The sequence below is a fragment of the Symphalangus syndactylus genome, chromosome 12 (assembly GCF_028878055.3).
Source record: "Symphalangus syndactylus isolate Jambi chromosome 12, NHGRI_mSymSyn1-v2.1_pri, whole genome shotgun sequence".
Classification (NCBI taxonomy): Eukaryota; Metazoa; Chordata; class Mammalia; order Primates; family Hylobatidae; genus Symphalangus; species Symphalangus syndactylus.
Genome location: NC_072441.2, coordinates 71,789,116 through 71,803,469, shown reverse-complemented (window position 1 = coordinate 71,803,469; position 14,354 = coordinate 71,789,116). Strand labels below are relative to the sequence as shown.

At 40.4% G+C, this 14,354-nt stretch overlaps 1 long non-coding RNA gene across 4 annotated transcripts in view; it reads right to left on the bottom strand.

Moving 5' to 3' along the window:
* Window positions 1–14,354, bottom strand: part of LOC134733871 (uncharacterized) — an 88,272-nt gene that overhangs the window by 71,661 nt on the left and 2,257 nt on the right. For 3 of the 4 annotated variants that reach the window (XR_010117401.1, XR_010117399.1, XR_010117402.1), the window contains exon 2: window positions 5,492–5,673. This is a non-coding gene — a long non-coding RNA (uncharacterized lncRNA). Of the gene's footprint in view, window positions 1–5,491; window positions 5,674–10,217; window positions 10,335–14,354 lie in introns of all 4 variants that reach the window. The other variant, XR_010117400.1, reaches the window with a different exon arrangement.

The window sequence follows — 14,354 nt, the reverse complement described above, 5'->3', positions numbered from 1 at the left end:
CACCGCTGCTGATACCCAGGCAAACAGGGTCTGGAGTGGACCTCCAGCAAACTCCAACAGACCTGCAGCTGAGGGTCCTGACTGTTAGAAGGAAAACTAACAAACACAAAGGACATCCACACCAAAAACCCATCTGTATGTCACCATCATCAAAGACCAAAGGTAGATAAAACCACAAAGATGGGGAAAAAACAGAGCAGAAAAACCGGAAACTCTAAAAATCAGAGTGCCTCTCCTCCTCTAAAGGAACACAGCTCCTCACCAGCAACGGAACAAAGCTGGATGGAGAATGACTTTGACGAGTTGAGAGAAGAGGGCTTCAGAAGATGAAACTACTCTGAGCTAAAGGAGGAAGTTCGAACCAATGGCAAGGAAGTTAACAACCTTGAAAAAAAATTAGACGAATGGGTAACTAGAAAAACCAATGCAGAGAAGTCCTTAAAGGACCTGATGGAGCTGAAAACCATGGCATGAGAACTATGTGATGAATGCACAGCCTCAGTAACCGATGTGATCAACTGAAAGAAAGGGTATCAGCGATGGAAGACAAAATAAATGAGATGAAGCGTGAAGAGAAGTTTAGAGAAAAACGAATAAAAAGAAATGAACAAAGCCTCCAAGAAATATGGGGCTGTGTGAAAAGACCAAATCTACGTCTGATTGGTGTACCTGAAAGTGACAGGGAGAATGGAACCAAGTTGGAAAACACTCTGCAGGATATTGTCCAGGAGAACTTCCCCAATCTGGCAAGGCAGGCCAACATTCAAATTCAGGAAATACAGAGAATGCCACAAAGATACTCCTCGAGAAGAGCAACTCCAAGACAAATAATTGTCAGATTCAGCAAAGTTGAAATGAAGGAAAAAATGTTAAGGGCAGCCAGAGAGAAAAGTCGGGTTACCCACAAAGGGAAGCCCATCAGAATAACAGCTGATCTCTTGGTAGAAACTCTACAAGCCAGAAGAGAGTGGGGGCCAATATTCAACATTCTTAAAGAAAAGAATTTTCAACCCAGAATTTCATATCCAGCCAAACTAAGCTTCATAAGTGAAGGAGAAATAAAATACTTTACAGACAAGCAAATGCTGAGAGATATTGTCACCACCAGGCCTGCCCTAAAAGAGCTCCTGAAGGAAGCACTAAACATGGAAAGGAACAACTGGTACCAGACACTGCAAAAACATGCCAAATTGTAAAGACCATCAAGGCTAGGAGGAAACTGCATCAACTAATGAGCAAAATAACCAGCTAACATCATAATGACAGGATCAAATTCTCACATAACAATACTAATCTTAAATGTAAATGGGCTAAGTGCTCCAATTAAAATGTAAATGGGCTAAGTGCTCCAATGGCAAATTGGATAAAGAGTCAAGACCCATCAGTGTGCTGTATTCAGGAAACCCATCTCATGTGCAGAGACACACATAGGCTCAAAATAAAGGGATGGAGGAAGATCTACCAAGCAAATGGAAAACAAAAAAAGGCAGGGGTTGCAATCCTAGTCTCGGATAAAACAGACTTTAAACCAACAAAGATCAAAAGAGACAAAGAAGGCCATTACATAATGGTAAAGGGATCAATTCAACAAGAAGAACTAACTATCCTAAATATATATGCACCCAATACAGGAGCACCCAGATTCATAAAGCAAGTCCTGAGTGACCTAGAAAGAGACTTAGACTCCCACACAATAATAATGGGAGACTTTAACACCCCACTGTCAACATTAGACAGATCAACGAGACAGAAAGTTAACAAGGATATCCAGGAATTGAACTCAGCTCTGCACCAAGCGGACCTAATAGACATCTACAGAACTCTCCACCCCAAATCGACCGAATATACATTCTTTTCAGCACCACACCACACCTATTCCAAAATTGGCCACATAGCTGGAAGTAAAGCACTCCTCAGCAAATGTAAAAGAACAGAAATTATAACAAACTGTCTCTCAGACCACAGTGCAATCAAACTAGAACTCAGGATTAAGAAACTCACTCAAAACTGCTCAACTACATGGAAACTGAACAACCTGTTCCTGAATGACTACTGGGTACATAACGAAATGAAGGCAGAAATAAAGATGTTATTTGAAACCAACGAGAACAAAGACACAACATACCAGAATCTCTGGAACACATTCAAAGCAGTGTGTAGAGGGAAATTTATAGCACTAAATGCCCACAAGAGAAAGCATGAAAGATATAAAATTGACACTCTAACATCACAATTAAAAGAACTATAAAAGCAAGAGCAAACACATCCAAAAGCTAGCAGAAGGCAAGAAATAACTAAGATCAGAGCAGAACTGAAGGGAATAGAGACACAAAAAACCCTTCAAAAAATCAATGAATCCAGGAGCTGGTTTTCTGAAAAGATCAACAAAATTGATAGACCACTAGCAAGACTAATAAAGAAGAAAAGAGAGAAGAATCAAATAGATGCAAAAAAAATGACAAAGGGGATATCACCACCGATCTCACAGAAATACAAACTACCATCAGAGAATACTATAAACACCTCTATGCAAATAAACTAGAAAATCTAAAAGAAATGGATAAATTCCTCCCAAGACTAAACCAGGAAGAAGTTGAATCTCTGAATAGACCAGTAACAGGCTCTGAAATTAAGGCAAGTATTAATAGCTTACCAACCAAAAAAAGTCCAGGACCAGACGGATTCACAGCCGAATTCTACCAGAGGTACAAGGAGGAGCTGGTACCATTCCTTCTGAAACCATTCCAATCAATAGAAAAAGAGGGAATCCTCCCTAACTCATTTTATGAGACCAGCATCATCCTGATACCAAAGCCTGGCAGAGACACAACAAAAAAACAGAATTTTAGACCAATATTCTTGATGAACATTGATGCAAAAATCCTCAGTAAAATACTGGCAAACCAAATCCAGCAGCACATCAAAAAGCTTATCCACCATGATCAAGTGGGCTTCATCCCTGGGATGCAAGGCTGGTTCAACGTATGCAAATCAATAAATGTAATCCAGCATATAAACAGAATCAAAGACAAAAACCACATGATTATCTCAATAGATGCAGAAAAGGCCTTTGACAAAATTCAACAACCCTTCATGCTAAAAACTCTCAATAAATTAGGTATTGATGGGTTGTATCTCAAAATAATAAGAGCTATCTATGACAAACCCACAGCCAATATCATACTGAATGGACAAAAACTGGAAGCATTCCCTTTGAAAACTGGGACAAGACAGGGATGCCCTCTCTCACCACTTCTATTCAACATAGTGTTGGAAGTTCTGCCCAGGACAATCAGACAGGAGAAAGAAATAAAGGGCATTCAATTAGGAAAAGAGGAAGTCAAATTGTCCCTGTTTGCAGATGACATGATTGTATATCTAGAAAACCGCATTGTCTCAGCCCAAAATCTCCTTAAGCTGATTAGCAACTTCAGCAAAGTCTCAGGATACAAAATCAATATACAAAAATCACAAGCATTCTTATACACCAATAACAGAAAAACAGAGAGCCAAATCATGAGTGAACTCCCATTCACAATTGCTTCAAAGAGAATAAAATACCTAGGAATCCAACTTACAAGGGATGTGAAGGACCTCTTCAAGGAGAACTAGAAACCACTGCTCAATGAAATAAAAGAGGATACAAACAAATGGAAGAACATTCCATGCTCATGGGTAGGAAGAATCAATATTGTGAAAATGGCCATACTGTCCAAGGTAATTTATAGATTCAATGCCATCTCCATCAAGCTACCAATGGCTTTCTTCACAGAATTGGAAAAAACTACTTTAAAGTTCATATGGAACCAAAAAAGAGCCCGCATCACCAAGTCAATCCTAAGCCAAAAGAACAAAGCTGGAGGCATCACGCTATCTGACTTCAAACTATAGTACAAGGCTACAGTAACCAAAACAGCATGGTATTAGTACCAAAACAAAAATATAGACCAATGGAACAGAACAGAACAGAGCCCTCAGAAATAATGCCACATATCTACAACTATCCGATCTTTGACAAACCTGACAAAAACAAGAAATGGGGAAAGGATTCCCTATTTAATAAATGGTGCTGGGAAAACTGGCTAGCCATATGTAGAAAGCTGAAACTGGATCCCTTCCTTACACCTTATACAAAAATTAATTCAACATGGATTAAAGACTTACATGTTAGACCTAAAACCATAAAAACCCTAGAAGAAAACCTAGGCAATACCATTCAGGACATAGGCATGGGCAAGGACTTCATGTCTAAAACATCAAAAGCAATGGCAACAAAAGCCAAAATTGACAAATGGGATCTAATTAAACTAAAGAGCTTCTTCACTGCAAAAGAAACTACCATCAGGGTGAACAGGCAACCTACAGAATGGGAGAAAATTTTTGCAACCTACTCATCTGACAAAGGGCTAATATCCAGAATCTACAATGAACTCAAACAAATTTACAAGAAAAAAACAAACAACTCCATCAAAAAGTGGGTGAAGGATATGAACAGACACTTCTCAAAAGAAGACATTTATGCAGCTGAAAAACACATGAAAAAATGCTCATTGTCACTGGCCATCAGAGAAATGCAAATCAAAACCACAATGAGATACCATCTCACACCAGTTAGAATGGCCATCATTAAAAAGTCAGGAAACCACAGGTGCTGGAGAGGATGTGGAGAAATAGGAACACTTTTACAGTGTTGGTGGGACTGTAAACTAGTTCAACCATTGTGGAAGTCAGTGTGGGGATTCCTCAGGGATCTAGAACTAGAAATACCATTTGACCCAGCCATCCCATTACTGGGTATATACCCAAAGGATTATAAATCATGCTGCTATAAAGACACATGCACACGTATGTTTATTGCGGCACTATTCACAATAGCAAAGACTTGGAACCAACCCAAATGTCCAACAATGATAGACTGGATTAAGAAAATGTGGCACATACACACCATGGAATACTATGCAGCCATAGAAAAGGATGAGTTCATGTCCTTTGTAGGGACATGGATGAAGCTGGAAACCATCATTCTCAGCAAACTATCACAAGGACAATAAACCAAACACTGCATGTTCTCACTCATAGATGGGAATTAAACAATGAGAACACATGGACACCGGAAGGGGAACATCACACACTGGGGATGGTTGTGTGGTGGGGGGAGGGGGGAGGGATAGCATTAGGAGATATACCTAATGCTAAATGACGAGTTAATGGGTGCAGCACACCAACATGGCACATGTATACATATGTAACAAACCTGCACATTGTGCACATGTACCCTAAAACTTAAAGTATAATAATAAAAAAAAAATTAGCCGGGTGTGGTGGGCGCCTGTAATCCCAGCTACTTGGGAGGCTGAAGCAGGAGAATCACTTGAACCCGGAACATGGAGGTTGCAGTGAGCCAAGATCGCTCCACTGCACTCCAGCCTGGGCAGCAGAGCAAGACTCCATCTCAAAGAAAACAAAAACAAAAACAAATGTATTAGCTTACAGTTCTTGGGGTAAGAAGTTCTCAAATCAAGGTGGAGGCAGGGCTGTGTTCCATTTGTAGGCTTTAGGGGAGAATCCAGGCTTTTCTTTTCTACCTGCATTCCTTGGCTCTGGGTCCCCTTCCATCTTCCAACCTCTGTTTCCTTCATCACATTTCCTTCTCAGACTGACTCTCCTGCTCCCCTGTTAGAAAAACCTCTGTGATTACACTGGACTAACCAGAATAAACCAGGATAATATTCTCATTTCAAGATTCTTAATCACATCTGCAAAGTTCCTTCTGCCATATAGCCATCTTCAGGGCCCATCATTCTATCTACCATAAAGCCCTTGGGGCAGAGAAACAGAAAATCTGTGCACGTACTGGTCCACCCTCTCCTAAAGAGCAGTGTGACTTCATTTGCATTCTCTTTGATCTTAGTTTCCTTATCTGTAAATAAGAAAATGCATTTAACAAATATGTTACTAGACATGCACATTCTGAACTTTGAGGATACATAATAAAGCAGATAAAAGGCCATGCTCCTATGCTGCTTATATTCTAGAGGAAGAGAAAATAACGTAAAATGTTTTAGGTGGTAACTGGCGAGCATTGGTGAGGAGACCAGCATGTCTGGAGTACAGCAAAGCAGGGGGAAGGCAATGGGGAAAGGGCCGGAAAGAGAGGTTGGGATGGGGGATGCAGGTCACTTAGGTCTTACAGGTTTTGAGAACTTTGGATTTTTTTCCAAATGACATGGAAAGCCATTGGAGGGTTTTGGGCAGAGTAGTGACCATGATCTGACTTACATTTTAATAGGTCACTCTGATGGCTGATTGAGAATACATGGAAGGGGGTTTAGGAGGAAGCAGGGAGATGTGTCAGTACCTTATTCTCTTTACTCTCACCTTTCTTTATGCCCTATTCATTTGCATATCCTTGCTTTCTTCATGCAGTTCTCTCTCCTAAGGGCACCCTGCTCCTCTTTCCAATTCAAAATTCTATACAGACACTCCTTCAAGATTGAGCTCAGTACTCATCTTAGAGCAGTAAGGAAACTTGGGGAGCTTATTCTTTGCCCCCATTTTCAGACGAGGACACTGAGGTCCAGAACTCTTAGGAAGCCTGTCCAAGGTTGTACGAACAGCAAGCAGTGAGACTAGGATTGCTGACAAAGTGTGATTCTAAGGAAATTGAAAGGGCTTACTGATACAAATATGTTTCTCTTGAATTTTTTTCCTTTTTTTTTTTTTTTTGACAAACCCACAGCCAACATCTTATGTCTTGAAATTCTGTTTGTTGTTTGCCTTCTCCCTCATTAAAAGGAGATCTTGAAGAGCACAGATAGTACCCTATTCAGCTCTGTGTATTTAGCACAGTGCCTGGCACAAAAGACACTCAATAAGTATTTGCTAGGTGAGTAAATAATGGAATGTCAAGCTCTCGAAAATCTGTGTGTGTGTGTTACTAGTCTCATGTCCTCCCCAACTCCACCATCTCATGATGTTAAATGTCAGTTGGACAGGTCTAAAAAAAATTTTTTTTTTGAGATGGAGTCTCGCTCTGTCTCCCAGGCTGGAGTGCAGTGGCGAGATCTCAGCTCACTGCAACCTCCGCCTCCCGGGTTCACACCATTCTCCTGCCTCAGCCTCCCAAGTAGCTGGGACTACAGGCGCCCGCCACCACGCCTGGCTAATTTTTGTTATTTTTAATAGAGTCAGGGTTTCACCATGTTAGCCAGGATGGTCTCAATCTCCTGACCTCATGATCCGCCTGCCTCAGCCTCCCAAAGTGCTGGGATTACAGGCGTGAGCCACCGCACCCGGCCACCAAGGACAGGTCTAAAAACTTATGAGCTGAGTGTTCTAGAAAAGGAGACATATCTACTTAAACTAAAGAGCTTCTGCACAGCAAAAGAAACTACCATCAGAGTCAACAGGCAACCTACAGAATGGGAGAAAATTTTTGCAACCTACTCATCTGACAAAGGGCTAATATCCAGAATCTACAATGAACTCAAACAAATTTACAAGAAAAAAACAAACAACCCCATCAAAAAGTGGGCGAAGGACATGAACAGACACTTCTCAAAAGAAGACATTTATGCAGCCAAAAAACACATGAAAAAATGCTCATCATCACTGGCCATCAGAGAAATGCAAATCAAAACCACAATGAGATACCATCTCACACCAGTTAGAATGGCCATCATTAAAAAGTCAGGAAACCACAGGTGCTGGAGAGGATGTGGAGAAACAGGAACACTTTTACAGTGTTGGTGGGACTGTAAACTAGTTCAACCATTGTGGAAGTCAGTATAGGGATTCCTCAGGGATCTAGAACTAGAAATACCATTTGACCCAGCCATCCTATTACTGGGTATATACCCAAAGGACTATAAATCATGCTGCTATAAAGACACATGCACACGTATGTTTACTGCAGCACTATTCACAATAGCAAAGACTTGGAACCAACTCAAATGTCCAACAACGATAGACTAGATTAAGAAAATGTGGCACATATACACCATGGAATACTATGCAGACATAAAAACTGATGAGTTCATGTCCTTTGTAGGGACATGGATGAAACTGGAAAACATCATTCTCAGTAAACTATCGCAAGGACAAAAAACCAAACACCACATGTTCTCACTCATAGGTAGGAATTGAACAGTGAGAACTCATGGACACAGGAAGGGGAACATCACACTCCGGGGACTGTTGTGGGGTGGGGGGAGGGGGGAGGGATAGCATTAGGAGATATACCTAATGCTAAATGACGAGTTAATGGGTGCAGCAAATCAACATGGCACATGGATACATATGTAACAAACCTGCACATTGTGCACATGTACCCTAAATCCTAAAGTATAATAATAAAATAAAATAAAAAAAAGAAAAGGAGACCTTATTATTGTCTTAAAAAAAAGACAGGAGTGGCAACAGGATTAGAGTGGGAATCTTCCCAACACAGTAAAGGTCAGAGCTAGAGACCCTCTTTTTTCCTTCCCTCCTTAATTCTCAAGCAGTCTGGGATAAGAGGGACGAACTAAGTCTAAACGAATGTCACTCTGAGGAGAAACCACAGTCCTGTGTCCTGTGACCTTCTGTGCACTAGGCATGGTAGTCTTGTTTTTACTGAGGTGATAACTAGCAGTGACAACGTAAGTGATAAGTGTACCCCTGCCTCTTACTCCTGTGGTGGGGTTGTGCATGCAGACCAGGAGAAAGGCCCCAAGAAGTATGTCCCTGTTTTCACTGTCAGTGGTTGTGTGGACTCATACTGAATTATCTAGTGGTTAATATTTTTAAAAATAGGGGACTTGGCTGGGCGTGGTGCCTCATGCCTGTAATCCCAGCACTTTGGGAGGCTGAGGTGGGTGGATCACCTGAGGTCAAGAGTTCGAGACCAGCCTGCCCAACATGGTGAAACTTCATCTCTACTAAAAATACAAAAATTAGCCGGGTGTAGTGGTGAGCGCCTGTAATCCCAGCTACTCGGGAGGCTGAGGCAGGAGAATCGCTTGAACCCAAGAGGCAGAGGTTGCAGTGAGCCCAGATCACTCCACTGCACTCCAGCCTGGGCAAGAGTGAGACTCTGTCTAAAAAAAAAAAAAAAAAAAAAAAATGTGGAAAAGTTAAGGACTTTCCAATGTCACTTTACTTGCTATAGCAGTGTTAGAACTGGGAATAAAGTCCCATCTTCTTTTGAGTGCACCCACTGCCTTCTGGGACACATTTTCTTATTTTTTGCTTCAATCCTCCTAGTGGAAGTTTACCCTCTTCGATTACAACTGATATGAACAGATCCTTAAAAACAGAACTGGCACACAGAGAACTTGATGATAAATTGGAAGATGATGCAAGCACAAGGACTGAATCCAGAAATAAATCATATGTTCACATAATGTTTATAGAAATTGCATTTTGAAAATTTTCCGCAGAAATTATTTTACCCACCACAGGAATGCTACTCTCTCCCACAGGGATTTCACCAAACAGAAAGGGAAGCAGAATGGAAGAAGAGTAGTAATTAAGATTTATATACGAAACATTATTTGGAACCTAAGTAATAATCCTTAACTAATCAGAATGTTTTATGCATTCTGCTTTTTAGCAGAAAGAGCAAACCACAAGAAAGCAAGCATATATTAGAGAATTAAAAAATGCTTCCAGGGTTTCTTAGGCTCAAAAACTTTTTTCCCCCAACTCTCTGCACTATCTAAAATATCCCATTGCACATTTCCCTCCTCCCCCTCATATGTGTTTGGTTCATTTAACCAATTTGCCAATATTTATTGAGCTCCCCCCATTTATTTCTTAGTTTCCACGCACAGCACTCATCAGCCTCTCTTGGATGTGCCTAGTACTGTAAGTCAGAGATGAAGATAAAGGTCTTGCCTTCAAGAAGTTTAACGCCTGGTTAAAAAGTTTTCCTAAGATGATTTTGGTTTTTATCATTTTTAGTTTATTCCTAGTTCTGTAAATAGATAGTTCTACAGTGAATATTTTCATTCGGATCTATTGTCTATCATTTTGCATCTTGTCCTGTGCATCTGGGGAAGGGGCTGGCGGAGGGACTGACCTTTACGGACTGGATAAGTCATATTCCTTTGCCCTGAGGTTCATCAAATGGGAGTAACCAAAAGATCAGAAGATCAAAGGGTGAGAGGAGAGAGAGGCAGGGGTATTTATTTCCCACCCACCACCTCTCCAACACACATATACTTTGTTCTCCACACTTGCAAGCTGTGCGTAGACAGTGGCTCCATTCCTCTTCTAAATGCCACAGCACCTGTTAGGCAGCCCTTTTCTGGAACTCTCTCTTGGGCCAGAAGTTGTCATACAAATCATTGTGACTGCCGATTACAAAAGAGGAAGCATTTTTCTGAGAACAAGCAAAAAGTAATCCAGTTGGGAGCTAGAGGAACTGCTACAGAGAACAAAAACAGGTCAAGATATTCTTCCTACTTATCCTTCGAAAAGAGATCCGTGGAAAGCCACTTCATATTTAGGTGGCAGAGAGAGTTGCATATTCTCTTTCATAAACCGAAACCTGCTATGCTAGGATGACAAGTAGGGCCAATTTCATTTGGTTGAGTATAGCTTCCTGGAGCACAGTCTTGAGAAAAATTTTGAGGCCCATTCTCAGTACCTGCATCTCAGTATCTTCCACAGACATGGGGTCAGCAGATATACTCTAAAATGTAGATTCTGACTATAATACCTACTTCTGTATCTCTAAATGACTGTAATCTGAGACAAGACAGAAACTAGTGTCTTGAAATACAAGAGTTACAATGGTGTCATCTAGCTCTCCTCTATCTTTCACTCATTTTACATACAAGGAAAAAGAGGCACATACACGGAAAAAGAGGCACATGAAGGGTAAATGGTTCAGAGATCAGTAATGTATGCAGATTTTCTCCAAGATCATGCTCAGTTCTACCTATTAAGGAGAAAAAGTAAAGAAAAACATAGTTGACTGCAGTTGTCAATGGATCTGGGGAAGTCCAGTGGTATCTCACTGGCTGAAATGGAATTTGACTGAGACAGTGAGGTCAAGACCCTATTTTTAGAGAGGCATATCTTTTATTCATGTTTTTATAAATATCAAGATCTAAGCATTATGTTTTACTTTCAGTAGCCACATCTAGGATCATAGCATCATACTAGATAGACAGGGTGTTGGATAGGATCTAATGTAGTTTGATTACAAAGACAAACAGAAAAGAGCCTATCTAAAAGCCACTCGAGGGAGCTTTTGGGGGATCTTGTTAAAGTTCTTTTTGTAAAAAATAAGCTTTGAACTGCAAACCCTGCTCCCCCAAGTTATAAAGTAGCTGGGAGCAAAAGATGGTGATTTTAAAATAGAATAAGTGTACAGACAGCATAAGGATCTTGTCTTTAGGGCCATACCAAGTGGAAAAGATACACCATGCAAAGAGAGACGACAAAGTAAAATACACTTTCAAAAGTTGAATTTTGCTAATTTTAAAGTTGTATGTCCTCTATGGGATACATGTCCTAAGACTGAGGATGAAAAGTGGGGATAAGGACCATTGAAATAGTCTTACAATTCTCCCAAATTATTCTCTATTCTAGATCCATACACAAGGGAGCAATTCTCTGCCTTCTTTAAAGACCTGTTCTCTAATGTAGAAATGGCCATTTGTAAGAGTATGGAGAGAAAACATTAAATATGAACAGGAATCCTGGGGCCTGTAACATTCCTATGTAATCAGTATTCCTCCTGGTTCTGCACACTAAGGAGTCTACACGTGATGGAGTCAGTTTTCATGCATATTATTCACTTGTGTCTGCTCTGACTCTACCCACCTTCCCCACCTTCTCTCAACTCTCATCAAAATATCTTCACTGTTGTGGGGTGGAAAACTGTCCTTAAGGCAAGAAGTTGAACGTGGCAATATAAAAAGTGTGGCCTTGACCCTTAATCTTAAGAAAAAAGTACTCTGAGAAAAATCCCATTTTGCTATTCACCTCACATAGTCTCTTCTTGGATTTTGCCCTTTCTTCCAGAAATAAAGTGATAATGATGGCTCCCTAGAAAACCCTTTAAGCCTTCCCAAAGGTAAGATGAGCTTCTGATTATTGTCCTTACAGTAAGATGCTATAATTTGCTCTCTCCCAAAAACTACTAGGGAAAGACAACATCTTTTTACATTAGGGGTGGAGATGAGAGTATCAGCCTTTAAAAATAGGACATTTGCTTGTTCTGACTTTGAAGCCTGACACAAGGATGTGGCTTTATGTGGAATCTTTCCCCATTTGGACCTGCCCTAGCTTTAGCCTCTTCAGCTTTATCGTGGTGTCAAAGTAGAACACTCATCTGGAGATGGATTTCTTTTTTTTTTTTTTTTGAGATGGAGTTTCGCCCTTGTTGCCCAGGCTGGAGTGTGGTGGCGCAATCCTGGCTCGCCACAACTGCCGCCTTCCAGTTTTGAGTGATTCTCCTGCCTCAGCCTCCCGAGTAGCTGGGATTACAGGTGCCTGCCACCGTGCCTGGCTGATTTTTGTATTTTTAGCAGTTGGGTGTCACCATGTTGGCCAGGCTGGTCTCAAACTCCCGACCTCAGGTGATCCGCCCACCTCGGCTTCCCAAAGTGCTGGGATTACAGGCGTGAGCCACTGCGCCCAGCCGAAGGTTCTTCTCATTCTTGCTTTTACTTGTGTGATTTTTGGTCAAGGTACTTAATATCTGTGGACCAGTTTCATCAGTTATAAAATAAGAGGAAGAACTAAAGTTAAGCCAAAGGTAAAAAAAGAATAATCATTATTACAGTTTCCCATATGCTTTAATGACTCTTGGAGGTTATCTCACTCAAAAGCAGGATCTGCCTCACTTTAATTTGTGGCCTTATAATAGGTCCAGCATAAGATGGCATGATCAGAGAACATGTACAGAGAACTGTAGCCCATAATTATGAAGAGAGAGGTTTGTTTGCTTTTATTATGGAATCTCTTCTATATTTGAAAAAACATACTCAATATAAATGAAAGGTCAGGGGTGAATGAATTGTGCTTTAAATAAGTTTTGAATACAATTGCCATCTAGTCTTTGCAGTCTGAAAAATTCTTTAAGTGAATAAATGTGTAGGGCAACTCTCCATTACCTTGATCAGCATCTAATACCAACCTGACACTTAGAATTAAATTAGAGAAACAAAATTGGATACTTTGAGACTTGAGGGCTGATTATACTGCTTGAGCTAAGAATGGATTTAAACTCTTCCCTTATCCCATTTAAATCTAACTAGGTATAAATTCTCCATTACTAAGGAATAGAGGTGTATCTGCAGAGGTGGAGGTTCCCCTTGATGTTCTTGGACAAGGAAACCTAATCCTTTCTTCTGACACACATGGTTGCAATAGAAACCATTTCCCAACTGCCAGTCTGGTTTTAATCTGTTGTTTCTAGCAAGAGAGGATTTGCAGGGAATGTTAAGGAGAGAACAAAATTACCAGAACTTACTATAAAGTAAAAGTGTTGATGAGAAATCAAAATTTAAACAAGTGTTCAAAATTGTAAGCATGAACATATGTAGACATATAGTTCATGCTATAAGGATAGGACTATAAAAGTTTTTAATCTTAGGTAGGTTTAAAGTCTGCTTTCCATACAACATTTATATCTTACTTTACCAAAGTTCTTTAGCTTACTCAAATGATAGCAGTGGTAAAATACCATCATTAAATACAGTGGTGCTTCATTTAAACACCACTGTTGGAGAATGAAGTATTCCATAGGTGAATTTTCTATATAACCAACTGCATAATACACACTTTTCTTTTCTTTTCTTTTTTTTTTTTTTTTTGAGACCGTCTTGCTCTGTCGTCCAGTGTGGAATGCAGTGGCTTGATCTCGGCTCCCTGCAACCTCTGCCTCCCTGGTTCAAGCAACTCCCATGTCTCAACCTCCCAAGTAGCTGGGACTACAGGCGCACACCACCATGCCCGGATAGTTTTTGTATTTTTCGTAAAGATGGGGTTTCACCATGTTGGCCAGGCTGGTCTCGAACTCCTGACCTCAAGAGATCTGCCCGCCCTAGCCTCCCAAAGTGCTGGGATTACAGGCGTGAGCCACTATGCCCAGCCCATGATATATACACACTTTTAAATGTTAACCATTTTGTATGAAAACATTTCAAAAGTGTATTATAGGTTTTTTCTTTAAAGATACATTGAATAATATATCTTTCCCCAAGGAGTCAGGGTTACCATTATTAAAAACTTATTAAGTTAAATATACTGAGCTGAATATATTCCTCCTCTTAGAAGGTGGTGAGCTTTGTAGTCATACTTTCCCCAACACCAAAATGCTTACTGTGAAAAAGTACAAAAGTAGACAGAATTGGTTC